Source organism: Trichosurus vulpecula, chromosome 3, assembly GCF_011100635.1.
Source record: "Trichosurus vulpecula isolate mTriVul1 chromosome 3, mTriVul1.pri, whole genome shotgun sequence".
Classification (NCBI taxonomy): domain Eukaryota; kingdom Metazoa; phylum Chordata; class Mammalia; order Diprotodontia; family Phalangeridae; genus Trichosurus; species Trichosurus vulpecula.
This window is the reverse complement of record NC_050575.1, coordinates 139,388,765-139,406,536: the sequence shown is the minus strand read 5'-3', so window position 1 is coordinate 139,406,536 and position 17,772 is coordinate 139,388,765.

Here is a 17,772-nt window from a genome sequence, read left to right as displayed (position 1 = left end):
CGAAACACTTTTTAAACAAGCAGACACAACTTCAATGAACAACAGTAAATGATGGTAACAGGCAAATATCATCGGATTTGTCAGATACAACAAAAAAAGGTTTACCACATAATAATTCAGGATCAGGTATTGGACATTATAAGTTAAAGAAAGTCATCCTTAAGAAGCCCAGATTTATTGATCAATGCGTATTATGCAAAGAAAGAGAAGATACTATCACTGCAGACTGTAAAGCATAGTATCTACTGAATACCTAGCATGACGTGACCTAGTGGTTAGAATCAGGGAAAATTCATCAGAACCTCACTATTCTTCCTGGACTACCAGATCCTCATATTACAAATTTAGACCTCAACAAAACCCAGATGGAACTCAAACAATATGAACTGCAGCCTGCAATACCTGTACAAAGCAGTGAGTCATAGGAACATTAGTCAAGAGCTGGAAGGGGTCTCAGAAGGCATCTAGTTCCCCTTATTTCCTCTCAGATGAGGACACTGAGGTCCTTAGAAGGTTAAGTGACTTGGCCTACATCACACAAGTTGTAAGTATCAGAGGTAGGATTTGAACCCAGGTCCTCTGACTCCAGAATCAATGGTCTTTCCCCTATCGCATACTACTTCTCATTAAATTTAAGAAAAACACTTTTAATAGATGATATCACGTAAATACTTATAATCCCCAAATTATATGGGAAAAATTTAGAGAGCTTTCAAAATAGAGCTAAAAAAAAGAGATCAAAATCATGTGGAAAGAGATTATTACCCTGACTGCTAGCGTACTTGTGACGAGAATGCTTTCAGGTAGTCTAGGGAGGATGAGCTCAGGACTCTTTGGAGTGGACAGAAGTACAGAATGTGGACTGTTTTGCAACAACCCTCAGAGTCCAGAAAAGAACACTTAAGGGAGGATTCGTGAGGACTCCACAAAGGGAAAGAAGGACTCTCGGTGACAAGAAGCCCTGTGATCTCTCCGCCACATGTGTTCTCTGAACATGCATCTCACTATTTTTGTGCTCCAACTTTGAGGTCACATTCCCTAGGGTCCCTGTGTTTTGAAGGGGAGTGTGCATCCTTGGCTTGGTGAGAATATTTTTTAACAACTTTGCTATATCTGCTTTTTGTTGTTGTCCGATTTTCCATGATGCCATTTGGGGATTTCCTGGTAAAGGTACTGCAGTAGTTTGCTATTTCCTTCTCCAGTTCATTTTACAGATGAGGCAACTGAGGCAAACAGGATTAAATGACTTGCCCACGGTCACACAGCTAGTAAATGTCTGAGGCCATATTTGAACTCAGGAAGATGAGTCTTTCTGACTCCAGGCCTGTTACTCTATCCACTATATATCTACTTAGTAAATACGATCTCTAAAAGCAAATTAAGTGTGGCTGATAACCACACGGGAACCAAATTGTCAGGGGGTCCATGAACAATAATCCTTCAAATTCCAATCCATTAAGGTTATCCCTAGGAGTGTGAGGGGAGAAGTAATCAATCATTCACTGGACACCCCCAAAATACATATGGTACTGGAGGAAGTAGCCAAAGATGAGGAACTATACATATGGGGCTTATGTAGGATAATTTGGGGGCCCTTAACATTCTCAGGAACCCATTAGAGACATTTTCTACCCACAGTATTCAAAATTAGTTACACTATGTTACAATGATCCAAATTAGCATTTTATTGGGGTTTTTTTGGCTATAACTATGCAATTTGCTTTTTGGTGTGTTTCTTTACAAGTCAGCCTCAGTTCTTTGAGATAACTTTGCTTGTTTGAATGCTTAAATACTAATATCTGTGTACTCATTTGTTCAGGATCACCCAACTACAATACACCTAATATGAGCAGTATGGATTTTGCATTATGGATTTTACATCCTTAAAATATGAGTGCCTAGCAGTTCACCTAGAGCACACTATGATAGCTCATAAATGTAATTTTTTTTTGGCTTTTTGCTTTTCAGCAGACCTAGAGTGCTTGCCTAATTATGAGATCTTTTTGGACTGCAGATCCATAGGATAAAGTTTGCCTGCTGGCCTAGAAACCTCAAGTAATCAACTCCAAGTGTGTAATCCTTTTGGGAGCCCCGTATTGGTTGATGGTTTACCTTGCCCTGTTTTCTTTCTTTTCAAATTGAGCCAATTGGCTCAATTATGGGAAAGTTTGACATTCCATTCAGATGGCCCTTACAGTAGCATGGATCCACTGAGGATATTGCAAGTACCTTTTGGTACAGGGAACCAGAGAAAGTTTTGTCCGGATTGACAAGGGAATCATACATGGCACAAGAACCCCCTGGAGAAATTGTGGTGAACCTTCCATTATAGAAAGGGACACCTAGAGATTTTTTTTTCCTAGACCCAACTGGTGGCCTTATACCCTGAGGGAATTACATAAGACTTTTTTTTTAACCTAGGACAGCTGGTTTCTCACCTGAAGGTGACTGGGTGACATTCAGGTGACTCTAGGTCCTCCAGTCCTATAAAAACAACTCTGTACACCCATCTTGTAAAGGCCAGGCTTTCTTTCTGAGATAGGATAGCTGTTCTAGCCTTTGATTTGGGAAAGATCATTTTGAGAACCTATAGGCTCTTTATGAGTATGAGGCAAGCAAGTTTTGTTAAACAACAACAACAAGTAAGTTTTGTTAAACAACAACAACAAAGGTTCACTGTCTGTTGCATCTTCATAGCTCAGCATTTTGGAATGACTATGATTCCTGATGGTAAATTCAACTCAGTACAAGATCTATGTGGTACCTGGTCTTTTCTAACAATGTTTCCTCAGGACACCACAAACCTCTTCTGGATTGGGGATATGAACAACAGGTTCAAAATTTGCCTCAGCTGATTTTTTATGGATAGTTAATTTTTAACATGGAAAAGAATATAATTGGGGGACTGGCCAATTAGGGTGGGATGGGGAGCAGTTGTTGAAGGAGACACAGATTAATGTCTGTCTGGTTTCAGCACTTGGAGCATGTGCATATGATCTCTGACTTCATTTAAGCCAACCATATGTGGAGAGTTAGGGATGCTACTCCAGGTCATGAGTGTCTGAGGGCCTGGTGACTAAGGCTTTCCTGGTTCACTAAAGAGCCTGCAATCCTGATCATTCATCAGCTACCTAATCAGAACTAAGTGTCCATGCCCCTCTGTTGGAGCTTTGGTTTTTTGTTTTTGTTTTTTTCTTTTGTTGGAAGCAATTAAGGAAGAATTACTGTGAGCTTCTGAGATAAGGGAAGAGCAGATGACCTTTCTACCAACTGGTCATCATTTGTCGCTGAGAACACATCACCTCTCTTCTTTCCTGATCTTAGACAAGTGAGTATTCCTGAGTAGAGAACGTCTAGGTGACAGGGAAATTCATCAGAAAGATCGAAGTTTCTACCTAGCATCAGTTAGTAGTAGAGCCTGCTGTGGCAGTAGTGGCCAACCACAGGTGAAGTGCTTGCAGAATGATGTGGGAAGACAATCAATACAGTCCCCCAAGGCAGTGAGTGGAGACTTTGGGGATCATGGCCTCTTATGGTAGAAGTGCTACTTAGGGATTCTAGAAATTCATCAATCTTCAGAGCCCAGCAGAGCGCTAAAAAGAAAACTCCTGCGGGCTTCATGAAGAGAGGAAAGGACTTCTGGGAATGGCATTTGGGAGGTACCCCTTTGGTCATATACTGTACTTCCCCATGTATAAGATGTACCCCTTTTTGAAAAATTTGGGGTCTAAAAACTGGGTGCATCTTATACAGTGGTTGTAGATTTTTTTTACTTGCATTTCCTGCTTTTTCATGTTTGTTGTTTTTGAGCTCATTGTTTTGTATTTGTTAGCGGTGTATTAGGTTATGTTTTGCCACATTCTGCCCAGATATGGCTCAGAAAAGATTTTCATACAGTGCTGAATTCAAGTTAAAAGTGATCCAGCTTGCAAAAGTGAATGGAAATTGTGCTGCTGAGTGTAAGTTTAGTCCTCCTCTAACTGAGAAAACAATTCGAGATGGGCTACGGGAAGAAGAAACCCTACTGAAAATGCCATGGCAGAAGAAGGCCATGAGAGGTAAGTTGGCAAAATGGCCTGATTTAGAGAGGAAATTGATGATATGGATTGAAGAGCAAAGGGCAATTGGAATTCCTGTGTCCACAAAGATGGTTCAGCATGAGGCAAGAAGAATTGCTGATGAAAAAGAAGTTACTGATTTCAAAGGAGGACATGGTTGGTGCTTCAGGTTCACAAAACAGAATGTGTACATGCACAGACTTGCCCAAAAGATGCCTGAAAGCTATGAGCAGATAAATAAAACTTGAGTTCAATAACTTTATGTAATACATTTGCTTTTTTCAAATTTCGGGCCCCAAAATTAAGGTGCTTCTTATACATGGGGAAATATGGTATGTTCTCTGTCCATATGATTCATTTTGTGGTTCTTGTTTAGTTGTTTTCAGTCATGTCTGACTCTTCATGACTCTTTGTGGGGTATTCTTGGCAAAGACACTAAAGTGCCTTGCCATTTCCTTTTCCAATTCACTTTACAGAGGAGGAAACTGAGGCATACAGGGATAAATGATGTGCCCAGGCTGTATTTGATTCCTTCTGACTGCAGACATGGCACTCTGTCCACTGTACCACCTACCTGTCATAGGCTACAAGCATTGTGATTTACATTTGAGCCATTGTCCCTGGGGACCTTAGTTTGCCAAAAGACAGTGTGCCCAATTGTGGGGGGGTGTTGTTTGTAACTGTTGCTCTTTCTCAGAAAATCTCTTTTATAAAAGCTAATAGAGTTCCACTTGTCCACTTATAATGAAGAGCACACTGTGTAGGAGCTTGTGAGTGTAAGTACCAGAACCCCAAACCCCTCATGGGTATCCCTAGAATGCATAAGGGAAGAGTAGTAATTGCATTCTGAGGACCCAACCTGCAAGTATCAGTCTGAGTTGTGGAAGTGGCCCCAGAGGAGTGCTACCCAAAGAAACAGTAGAAATTGTGCCACATATCACTGAAGATGACTTAAATTTAGCACCTGTCAAATACCTAAAAGGACAGGATCAAGTAGCCCTAATTATATACCAGAAGCTTACTATCCTTCATTTAATGACAGATGACAAATCCTTATACTATAAATGTAAACCCAAATATATCCTTAAGAATTCCACAAATAAACCGTGCTACATTTGGAGCATTATTACGTGCCAAACTGTCACCTACCATCACTTGGACATAACATTGACTCACAAACAATTAAGAACACTCTTTTTTAGTAGATGTCATTATTGCAAACACTCATAACCTGCAAGCTACGTGGCATGAAAAGCTCTCAAAATGTATAGACTTAGTGGAAAAAACCAGTCAAGGAAAAAGAAATCTATGTATCTATTTGCATATATACACACACACAAATATACACACATATATCTACACATGTGTATGTATGCATGTGTATGTGCATATCTTGCCATCATCCTATCTGCTACTGGAACTATCTCAAAGATGCTTTCAGGCAGTTTATAGAAAATGAGTTTGCATCCTAATATTTTCACTCAATTATGAATATAAATTATTTTATCCACCCATACAATGCTTTACTTAATAGTAATTATAAAAGAACAATAGTAGCATAGTGGCTTGTCCTTGAATTCTTTTTGTCCATCTCAATTCCAAAGAACATAGGAAAAGAAGGGGAAAAGAAGGAAAAGGACAAGCAAAGTAGTGATCTATCTCAGGACCATCTCTTTCTGAACTCCACTGAAGTAAAGAGAAAGATGGAAACAGGAAAGGTAGAGAAAGAGAAAGAGGAGGTAAAGGAAGAGGAGGAGGAAAAAGAGGAGAAGGAGGAGGAAAAGAAGAATGAGAAGAAGAAGGATGAGGAGAAGAAGAAGAAGAAGAATGAGAAGAAGAAAGAGGAGGAGGAGGAGGAAAAAGAAGAAGGAGGAGGAGGAGGAGGAAGAGAAGGAGGAGAAATAGAAGAAAGGAAATATATACTGTGCTTTTAGTTATGACACACTGTAGATCAATCTAATATAATAGATGGGCTTTTCCCCCTCTGGCAAAGGAGATGATTGGGGGAGATGGGGAGAGGATAGAATAGGTCACTGGCTTTAGAAATTGTCAACTTGGTCTGCATTTTTTTAAAGGAACACCTTTAAATAAAAACAGGGAAAAAGTCAGGGCTGATTTTCAATGGCATGAGTAATAACATACTTAGAACTCTAGGCCTCATGGGTGAGAGGTTGTGAGTCTGTGGTTCAGAGGCACTTGTTAATGAGAGCTAATGCAGACCAGCTCTGGCCTGCCTGCTTCTACCAGTGCCTTTCTAGTCATAACAAAGTGTTTGAGGCTGAATGTGAGAGGCCTGAATTTTCCCAAATAAATTACTGTACTTTTTATTATTGTTTTAATTGGCATATTGTAGTTGCTTAAAGCTCCCCAGAACTCAACTAGCCAGGAAGGGGTGGCAGATTTGTGTACTGCTCTCCTCCTCCCACCTTCCCTCAGCCTCAGGGACAGAACACACAGAAAACACATCCTCCATTGATTAGCCTTGGCCTCCCAACCCTTCTCCCCACATACTAAGTTTGCTTCTCACAAGATGGACAGAAAAGATCTTCCCTCATTCTTATTGACTTGAGTTCAAAATCCATAACTCAGCATTCAAAGCTCCTCCCCAATGTCTTTAGGATAAAACACAAACTTGTCTATTTGGTATTTAAAGTCCTTCAAAATCTCACTAGAGCCTCCTCTTCCAGCTTGATTATATGATAATTTCCTACCACATGCTTTACACTCAAGAGAAGCTGACCTATTTTTTTTTTTGTTCCCTATATGGCCTTTGCATCTTTTGCATAGTTGATCTTCCACTTCTTGAAACCTTTGGCTGTTTCAAGATCCTGCCCAAGTGCCACCTCCTTCAAGGAGGCTTTTTTTGTAATCTTAGTCTCCCACTTTTAAGTTCCCTCTCCCCGTCATTGTCGATTTATTTCATACGGATCAAGTGCACTTGCTTCTTTGTGGATGTATTATGTGAATCTCCCCGAAGCCCCACCCCAACCCCAGGAATATGGAAATCTCTTGAGGGCAAGAAATGTCTCATTTTTTGTCTTTATATCAAACGCACCCAGCACAGTGCTTGACACTAAATTAATGGCACTTAATAAATGTTTTTTTATTTGAAAAAATCATCTGGTGACAACAGTGAGCTTACACAAACTCTCCCTCCTTCCCTCCCTCCCTCTTTCTCTCTCTCTTACACACACACACACACACACACACACACACACACACATACATACAAACACACACCAAAAGTAAATGTTGCAATATTACAAAGAACAAGTATGGTTTGAAAGAAGAGACGTAAATAGATACCCCCATATTACCACTTTGTGGAGGTAGGAGGTCACAAATCTGGTACATTACACATATTTTCAGACTTTTTTTTTTACTTTTTCAATATATTGATCAGTTAAGCTGATTTTTTTTCTTTTTTTTCTTTTTGTCTTTAAAAACATTATTTATTATATCCGATGGCTCTCGGGGAATGAGAGATAGAAGGATACAGGGGGGATATATGTCAATATACAAAAAGAAAATAATCCATAAAAACCTATTTAAAAATATCACCTACCTTTGGCCTATTTTTCCAGCTTTATCTCACTCTTATGCCCTCTACATAATAACTACAAGAGTGACAATAATAATAATTCATATTTCTAGACTGCTTCACAGTTTGCAGGGTGCTTTCCTCACAACAATATGGTTCTCCAGGGGTGGGGAACCTGAGGCCTCGAGGCCCCATGGGGCCCTTTGGCCCTCTGAAGCCACTTGGATTCAGTCAAAGGGCCGCACTTGAGGACCCAGAGGGCCACTTGGGGCCTCGAGGCCTGGGCGGTATTCTTGACTCCCTACTCTCCTTCACTCCATATAATAATAGTAATAATTAACACCTGAACAGTTGCCAAATCTCACCATTTCTAGCACTGCATCTCTCCCACCAGTTCGCTTCTCTTTATTTGCATGAGCACGCCCCTGGATCGGTCCCTCATCAGTCCTCTGGAACTCCCCCTCATCAGTCCCTCATCTCTCACATGGCCAATTGCAATAGCCTTCTCATTGGTCTCACCACCTCAAGCCTCTTTCCTCTCCAATCCATCTTCACATAGCAGCCAGAGTGATTTTCCTAAAGTGCAAATCTGACCAAGTGATTCCCCTTCTCAACAAACTCCAATGATTCCCTATAATCTCCAGAATGAAATATAAATTCCTTTGTTTGGCTTTGAAAGTCTTCCAATCACCTGGTCCCAGCCTACCTTTCCAACTGTACTTTACATTATTCCCCTTCCTGTGCCTTGTGTGTGCTCCCAAATTGGCCATCTTGCCTTTCCTCAAATAGAACACTCCATCTCCTCTCTCTGTCTTTTCCCTAACCATTACTCGTGCCTGGAATGAGCTCCATCCTTACCACTACCTCTTAGAATCCCTTCTTTCCTTCAAAACTCTAATCAAATGCTACTTTCTACATGAACTCTTTCAGCCATCCCCTCTATCCTACAGCAGCAGCCAGTCCCCTCGGCAGGGGGAGAAAAGATATTCTGGGGGAAAAATTTTACCTTGTCTTTACTTTATGTGTATTCTGTATATACTTATACAAGTCATCTGTGCAAGTAAAAATCCTCAAGGGTAGGGTCTGTTTCATTTTTGTTTTAGTATCTCCAGAGACTAATACAGTTTTTAGCACATAGAAAGCACTTAATAAGTGATTGTTGATTGACTAAACAAGAATGTAAGGGTTATGGTTTATACTTCGGATGAAATGTATTCCCATTTCTGTGCCTTTGGTAACCCACCTTTTCCCTTGACTGAAATTCTCTTACTTTTCTCTTCACCTGTCAAAATCCTGGCCATTCCTCAAGACCCACACAACATTTAATGGTCTAAACTCCAGAGTGTTGGGCAGAATCTAAGAAGCTAAAATTGAATAGAGATAAATATCAAGTTTAGGGTCCAAAACTAATCAACTACATAAGTCCATAATGGGGGAGGCAAGGCTAGGAAGAAGTTTGTCTGAAAATACCTAGGGATTATAGTGGACTACAAACTTGGTATGTGCCCCCAAAAGTGAATGTGACTTTAAGCTACATAAAAAAACAGATGTTAGGGAGGTGATAGTGCCTACTGACTGTACTATGTCTTCCTGAGATGACATCTGTGTTCAGTCCTTGGTAGCACATTTTAGGAAAGACATTTGTAAGGTGTGGAGTATCCAGAGAAGAGTGACTAGAATGGTGAAGGGTGTTCAGATTATATCCTATAAGCATCAATTAAAGGAAATGAGAATATTATTCAGTTTGGAGGAGAAAAGAGTCTGGGGTAGAGATGGTGGAGGGAGTCATGAAAGCTGGCTCCAAATATTCAAAGGTATGAGTTACTTGGAAAGAAGGATGGCCTTTATTCTGCTTGATCCCAGATGGCAGAGCTAAGAGAAGGAGATCAAAACAGATGATAGGATGTTAGTTGAAGGATAGGAAAAGCTTCTTAACAACTAGGAGTATGCAGAAAGAAAATGGCCTGCCTTGAGGTTTGGGAGCCAAAGTCTTGCCCAAAGTCTTCAAGTCAAGGCATACTATTTGTTGGGTATGTTGTGCCAGGGATTCTCATTCAGATGCAGGCTGGACTAAATGCCTTCTGATGACCCAGACAACCCTGAAATTCTGATAGTCTCTAACACTTTGAAATGTAACCCTTTCATAAAGCCTTTCCTCACTCCTCCAACCACTCCTCAGAGTTCCCATAGCACTAGGAACTTGTCTCTTATAAATTGTTAAACTCTCTATTGTTCTGCTCCTCTCTGTTTGGGTATTTTATTTCTCTCCCTCAAATCTTTGTAATTTCCTTCAGTTCCCAGCAACAATGCATTGCAAAAAGTATAGGTGTTCAGTAAAGTTTGCTGAATGAATACATGCATGGACCAGTGTCCTCTTTAGGCACATACCCCCAAACCCACCTTACTTGTTTTCTCCACCATGATAAAAGAAACCCTTTTTACCCATTGCTGAAAGGGAGACAACTAAAGGATGCCATCTGGGCACATAAGAATTCACCTTTTCCTTCCTTCCTCATCACAGAATCTAGCATGGCTGCCATTGCTGCTCCTTGTCATCTAAAAGTAACCAGTGAGAAGGAAAGTCAGAGTTGCAGAAGGTTGCTAAAGAGATTGGATATACTCAGACTTCTTTTTCCTTTTCTTGATTTTGTATGTCCAAAAGTATGTATAGAGTAAATAGGGAAGAGAGATTTGCCAAATGTTGGGTTGAGAAGCAGCATGTTGTAGGATAGAGAATATAATCCTGGAGTCAAGAATATCTGAGTTCAAATTCTACTTCAGATGCTAGCTGTGTTATCATAGGTAAGTAATTTAATGTTTCTGAGTCTCAGTTTCCTCATCTGTAAAGTGGGGAAAATAAAGACCCCAACCATCGAAGGTTGTGATGAGGATCACATAAGATAATGGAAAGCACTTGGAAAATCTTAAAGTACTATATTAGTTATTCTTAGTGATAAGATTGATGCAATTAAAATCTTCAAATTGTTATCGATATCTTTATTTTTATGTCACCATCGTTACTGAATATAGTCTCCCCCTACCCACAAAGCCATCTCTTGTAATAAAGAATTAAAAAAGAAAGGGAAAACAGGTCAGCAAAACTAACCAACTCATCAGCCAAATTTAACAGTATAGGCAATATTATACTCTCATAATTCCCCACCACCAACTTGGCAAAGAAGAGAGGAAGGCAAATTTTCTCAGGTCTTTAGGATCAAGCCTTGAGGTCATCATATTTACACAGAATCAATTTATTTTGTTCTCTCCATGTATACTGTTGCAGCCATTTTTAAACATTTTTTACCTAGTTCTACATATTCCACTCTGCATCAGTTCATATAATTCTCAAATGAATCTATGACTTCTTCATTTTCTTTGTAATTTCCTTAAATTCCTGTACCACAATTTGTTTAGCTGTTCTGAATATTTTGGTATATGTGGGACTTTGTTTTCTTTTTGTCTTTGCACTCCTTAGGATATATGTCCAGCCATGTGATCTCTGAGTGTAAAGGAATGTGGACATTTTAGTCACTATTCTAGCACAATTACAAATTGTTTTCCAGAACATTCTGACCTACAACTTCGCCAACAGTCTACTGTGCCTATCTTCCCACTGCCCTTCCAACGTTGACTATCCCTATTTTTTTAATGTCTGCCAATTTGCTGTATGTGAGGTGAAACCTCAGAGTCATGATTTTCAATTGTCTTATTAGCAGAGCAATATTTCTTATGGCTATTAATAGTTTGCAATTCTCCAATTGAGAAATGTTTAGTTATATCCTTTGACCTCTCACCGTTGGAGATTGTCTCTTGGTCTTATTTATCTATTTAATTCGATATATATTTAGTATATCAAGCTCTAATTAGAAATAATTGATACAAAACTGTGAAAGATTTATCTACTGATCAAGACGATGATCCAAGACAATTCCAAAGGTCACATGATGAAAAATGCTATCCACCTCCAGAGAGCTGATGAAGTCTGAGGACAGATTAAAGTATACTTTTTCACTTTCCTTCTTTTTCTTGCTTTTGTGTGTGCATTTTCTTTTGCAACAAGGTTAATGTTGAAGTATGTTTTGTGTGACTTCACTACATATATATATATTATATATATATGTATATATATATGTATATATATATTATATATATATATAAAATCAATATAATTTTGTTTGCCTTTTCAAGGGGTGAGGAAGGTGCAGGACAGAGGGAGAGAATTTGGGACTCAATTTTTTTTTAAATTTTTATTTTTAGTTTACAACACATGGCTCCACATACTTTTGAGCTCCAGATTTTCTCCCCTCCTTCCCCACTCCCTGCCCAAGACGGCATGGAATCCCATATAACCACCACGTATAACCTCGCATTGAATTAACTTATACACTAGTCAAGTTGTTGAGAAGAACTGGGACTCAATTTTTAAAAAATGAATGCTAATTTTTTTACATATAATATTTAATAAAATAAACAAAAGATATTTAAAAAAATATTTGATACTAATTTTACCCACTGGCCACTTCCCTTCTTATGCAAAAGCTTTTCAATTTCATGGAATCAAATTTTTTGGGTTTTTTTTTTATTTCCAGTATTCTTTGTTTGGTTATGAACTCTTTTCTTACTCACCATTACAAAAGGCAACTGATAGGATCTTCTCCTTCTATTTTTTTAAATAGTGTGACCTTTCATATTGAGGTTTTAAATATATTTTGTACTTATGATGGGATATGGTATAAGTTTTTTGGTCAAAATCTAATTTCTGACCAACTGTTTTCCAGTTTTCCCAGCAGTTATTGGGGAATTATTCCCCAATATGATTAGGTAAGCTAGGACAAAGATTTCGATAACCTGAATAATTTTATCCACTCATCTACACAAACCTAATTAACCAGATAATTGCCAAAAATTACCCTCCATTTCATACTTTATAGACCTAGGCATTGTTCTCTGAGAAAGTATGTACCAGAGAAGGGGAAGGAGGCATCTTGAATTAAATATGATTTGCCAAAGGCATTTTTTTTGCAGCTTAAAAATGCACTAAAACTTTGGGGACACCTTTTATATTTACAGACTCCTCCCATTCTTGAGTCTTCCTATGATGACCTTGGTAATTACAGGCATAACTCAAAGATACTGCCAGTTTGGTTCCAGACCACTACAATAAAGTGAATATCGCAATAAAGACAGTCACATGAATTTTTTGGTTTCCCAATACATATAAAAGTTATGTACTATACTCTATTAAACGTTTAGTAGTGTTATATCTAAAAACTGCACACGCCTCAATTTAAAAAGTTTTATTGATAAAAGATGCTAACTATCACCTGAATCATCGGTGAGTCCTAGCTCTTTGCAGGGTCTTGCCTGGATGTTGATGGCTGCTAACTGATCAGGGTGGTAATTGCTGAAGGTTGGGATGGCTGTGGCAATTTCTTCAAGTAAGACAACAATGAAGTTTGCCACACTGATTGGCTCTTCGTTTAGGAAAAATTTCTCTGTAACATGCAATGCTGTTTGATAGCATTTTACCCACAGTAGAACCTCTTTCAAAACTGGAGTCAATCCTTTCAAACCCTACCGCTGCTTTATCAACCAAGTAATATTCTTCAGTATTGTGTTTCAGGGGATGGGGTGGCCGGAGGAGAGGGGGAGAGATGGGGAACAAGCGATTGCTGGAGCAATCACAACACGCACAACGTTTACTGAATTAAGTTTTCTGCTTTATGTGGGTGTGGTTTGTGGTGCTTACAATAGTAACATCAAAGATCACGGGTCACAGATCACCGTAACAGATATAATAATGATAACAAAAATATAATAATAATGAATAATTGCAATATTGTGAGAGTTATCAAAATGTGACAGAGAGACATGATGGGAGCACATTCTGTTGGGAAAATGGAGCTGATAGACTTGCTCTTCACAAGGTTGCTAAAAACCTTCAGTTTGTTGGAAAAAAAAAAGAAAAACTTACATCTGCAAAGCGCAATAAAATGGGGCACGTCTGTATAATAAGGTCCCTCCCTGGGCTGTTTCCAAAAAGAGAAGTTTGGACTAGGTGAACCCCAAGGCCCCTTCCAGCTCCAAACCTGTAATGCCATGATCCCACAGCCACAGGGCTAGCCACGGACTGATTCTGTAGAACATTAATAAGAAGAAGACGTAATAAATATGGAAAAACATGGGAAGAACCCTGTGTGGCAGGGTAGGAGTCTTGTTTTCTACGCCTGGTGCTGCCACTAACTAACTCGCATGTCAGTTCTCAGCCCCAAGTCTCAGTTTTCCCATCTGTAAAAAAAAAAAAAAAAAAGTAGGGGATTGCTTTTAATTGACAATCTCTCAGATCCCTTTCAAAAATAATTTCTATTTAAATTTAAAGTGTATTTCAAAGAGTGCACTTTTACCTATGTGTCTGATGTTCTAGAAATACTACTTCAAACAAAATAACAAAGCTGTTCTGTTAATGTTTGAGGAGGAGTTAGTAAAGTAATTCAATTTGCCAACTATGCCTATCTGCTCACTTCTTCCTGCAATGCATGTTGTGTTGAGGACAGCACAATCTCTAAGACTGATACAAAACACCAGCCTAAGAAGAGCTTCCCTCTTGTATACCTCCTCTGAGGTAATTTAATATTTGGCCTTCCAAAGGTCTCCCTGCTGTGTTGCTCAGTACGTGCAAAGTTCAGTACAGAGAGGGTAATTGAGATGTCAACCAAGCAAGTAATTAAGCTAAGTACTGTAGGTATTGTCAATAAACCTGAAAGGAAAATTTGCCACATTTAAGCTCTAATTCCCGATCCACCCAGGGATAATAGGGAATTATGGGACATGAGCAGGTTTTATTCATGGGACAGTGGTCCATCTGGGGGTAAGAAAAATAAAGCAGTTCCAGGTCAATTCAAAGGTTAAAAGGAGGTCACCCAGGCAGAGCTCAGATGGGTTCTGGCCAGACAAGAAACCTCCTTGCCACAAGCATAGGACTTTAACCTTTGACTCTAATATTAGTTGAGGAAATAAATTGTAAGGCAGATAATTGGGAATTAGCAGACATTCCATTTTTAGCAATTCATGTGTTTTTTTTTAAAGAATGATTGCAAATTCAGTGGCAGTTACTTTAGAAAGATCGTAACTTGTAATTCTCAGTTTTTCAGACTGTAACTTTTGCATTTACTGCTAATTTCTGCACTGCTCCAAATGCAGTGTATACATTTAGTTTAGAATTTATCATCACTGTTTGTGTAGATTACTCCAGCAGTCCAATCTATCCTCATGAAGCTAATGCTCAGCATTAGGAAAATGGGCTCCTTCTGGATCCTGCAGAGGGTCTGGCTTCAGAAATCCAACAACACATCTCATTCTATAGTGTTGCCACCCTCCAGTACAACCCCTACCCCCCAATCACCCTATCTCTAATCAGTGCCTAGAGTTTGTTATTTTGTGCACTGGTGCCCAGTGCATGGGTCTGGTTTTTGCAAGTTGCTGGTGTCCATTGTCTGAGGATGTAAAAATCAATGACCTACATAAGATTTTGATTTTGCACAGGGAAGGGAGGGGTGGTAGAGAGAAACCAGGAGCTTACGATGGAAAATAATGAAAGAGTCAAGTTAAAAAATATTAGCACGTTGCACTCAAAAATATATTTTCAAAAGGATACTCATTTTTTAACGGGAACATATTTAATTTCATGGTCATTTGGTTAAAGCAGTTAATTTTATTAATGTGTTATTGAGCTGAGGGCACTGGTCACTCTGTTGCTAGCTTGGAAAGTGAAAATTCTAAATGCAAACTGTATGTGTGGTTGGGGCTGGGGATGAGAAGGTGGGGATGGAGACCTGCTATTTTGCCATCACCACATATATTCGATCCTTGTTTTTATTTTGCTCAAAGAAAAAAAATGCCTGAGATTGCTGATTTCTGCAGAAAAATCTGCAAATGAACTCTTCCATTAGCACAAACATACCAAAGTCTTTAGAACCTCTCTCTTCAAAAGCATAATTAGGTATTTATTTCAGACATACTAACATCTTTGCAGTAGCTAATAAGATGCAGCCCATTTGAATATTAATATAATAAATGATTAAATTAAACAGCAAGATTCAGACTCAGAAATAGCCTTTGTAGGTCCCAGGGGGTCACTAAAACTGTATTCTATTTCTTCCTACAGTTAACATAGTACAAGGGACAGGGATGCATAGAGCAGTGTTTGCCTTCTGAAACATGGAGTTTTATATTGTACCATTCAGTTTTATTAGTCCACAGTTTGAAGCTGGGGCCTGGGCTGAAGTCGCCATGCTGAGACCCAATAGCCCCTCTTCCTGTTTCACGGCTTTCTGGCATCCATGTGACGCATCAGTGCCCTGGCAAAGGCACCTCTCTGACAGACTCCATATAAATAGGTTAACAACAAGGCGGGCATAAGATAAACTCATAATACAGCTTCTTTTTTTTTAATCCATTTCACAAAGCAAAATGCCTTGGTTTGTTTTTGTTTTGTGTGTCCATGCATCTGTGTGTTTTTAGCAATTGCATCCCGAAGTAGGTGTGTTATCAAAACTGCACCCCCAAACTGAGGTCGGAACCAGCTGCACAAGAAACTGGGATCAAGGGTCTGCTTTTAAAGGACGCCCCCCCCCTCCCCCAAGACGGCAGCAGAGGAAAGAAGAATAGGCAAAGTTGGCAATTATAATTGGCCATTATTCCAATAAAGGTGTTTCCCTTTTTAAATTAGTCCATGAAAACTGCACACTCTCCAAATCCCATGAACCTGAGAGGTGTTAATAAACATCTGGTCATGGTTTTTGCTTAATTAGCATTCCTTAGTTTGGACTGGAGTCTGTTTATGTAAAACAAAATACACACACATACACACAGCTAAATTTTTTTTGTTTTGTGAGGTAGGGTCTTTTCCTAAATGTTTCCCAAAACAGCTTTTCAGAAACGTTTGGTGGGAAGTAGGAGCTTTTTGAGCACATCAGTTCATCAACATGGCTGAAGAAAATAAAAGATATTGGTATTTTCCTGCTTGTTTTTGTGGTACATTTTGTCCTAGGAACTCAAACCTAATAACCTGAAATAGTTAAGTAAGCTCTTTGAAAAATTCGAACATGGGGGCAGGGAGAAAAGTTGGGGTGGATAAGGGAGGAAAGATATTAAGACTTCCAGGCTAAATGGGGAGAAGGGGGTAACTAACAAAAACCAATGAACTCCACAAATGTCCATAGGCCACTCTATTATTATTATCATTTTCAGCCTAAATTTTGAAGAAGTCCTATCTCTCCAAGGAACAACATTGGCAGAAAGGTAATGGATAAACGGGCAACTGAGCTTGCAAGGCTCCGCTGTCTAAATTAGATAAAAGAAAAGTAGGAAGAAAACTCAAAGATAAGTGGTACAAAGTAAATCAAAACAAATCATCTTACCAAACTTTATTCACATCTGATACCATTTTTAGAAATTAAGGTCAGTTTTGTGGAACTAATAGGGAGTTATACCTATATATCTTGGACACCATGACAATACTGGAGTGGAAGATTTATACACCATGGTTGCCGATGCTGAAGAAAGATACGAGAGATCAAATGGAAGTGCATGATAACAAATGAAAAATGGTCCCCGCAGCCCATAAATTAATTGAGAAAAGAAGGTTGTCATTATTTGAACATGCTTTAAAATAAGGTATGGGGTCCAGATGGCGGAGAATAGATAGGCCAACAAAGTTTGAGTAATTGATGACTTAAAAATAAAATGAGATCTTAAAGAAATGAATCACATTGGGAGAGTTAGAAAAGGAATATTATATGAAAGAGAGAAAAAAGAGGTTGGGATTGGGGGGAGATGAACCCAAATGCCTGGAAACTTTGAAGCAAAATCAAAAGTAGAGGAAAAGAGCCACATTTTCAGTAAGAGGTATAAATAAATGTTAGTAATAAAGATTTTCAGCTCCATTAAGATTGTGCTGCCATTGTTTTTCGCATTAACCTCTTCAGTCTTGTTTAAGGGTTTTCTGTGTCCTAAGATTTTAAAAGCATATATCAAAATAGGAATGGCAGAGGTGGGCCACCAACACTGCAAATAATAGTTTTCTCCTGCTGCCCCTTGAGTTAATCCTCCACCGGTTTACTTAAGAACAACTCAGGCTTGGTGAACACGTTTTGGGTGGGGGTCAGTCTGGAG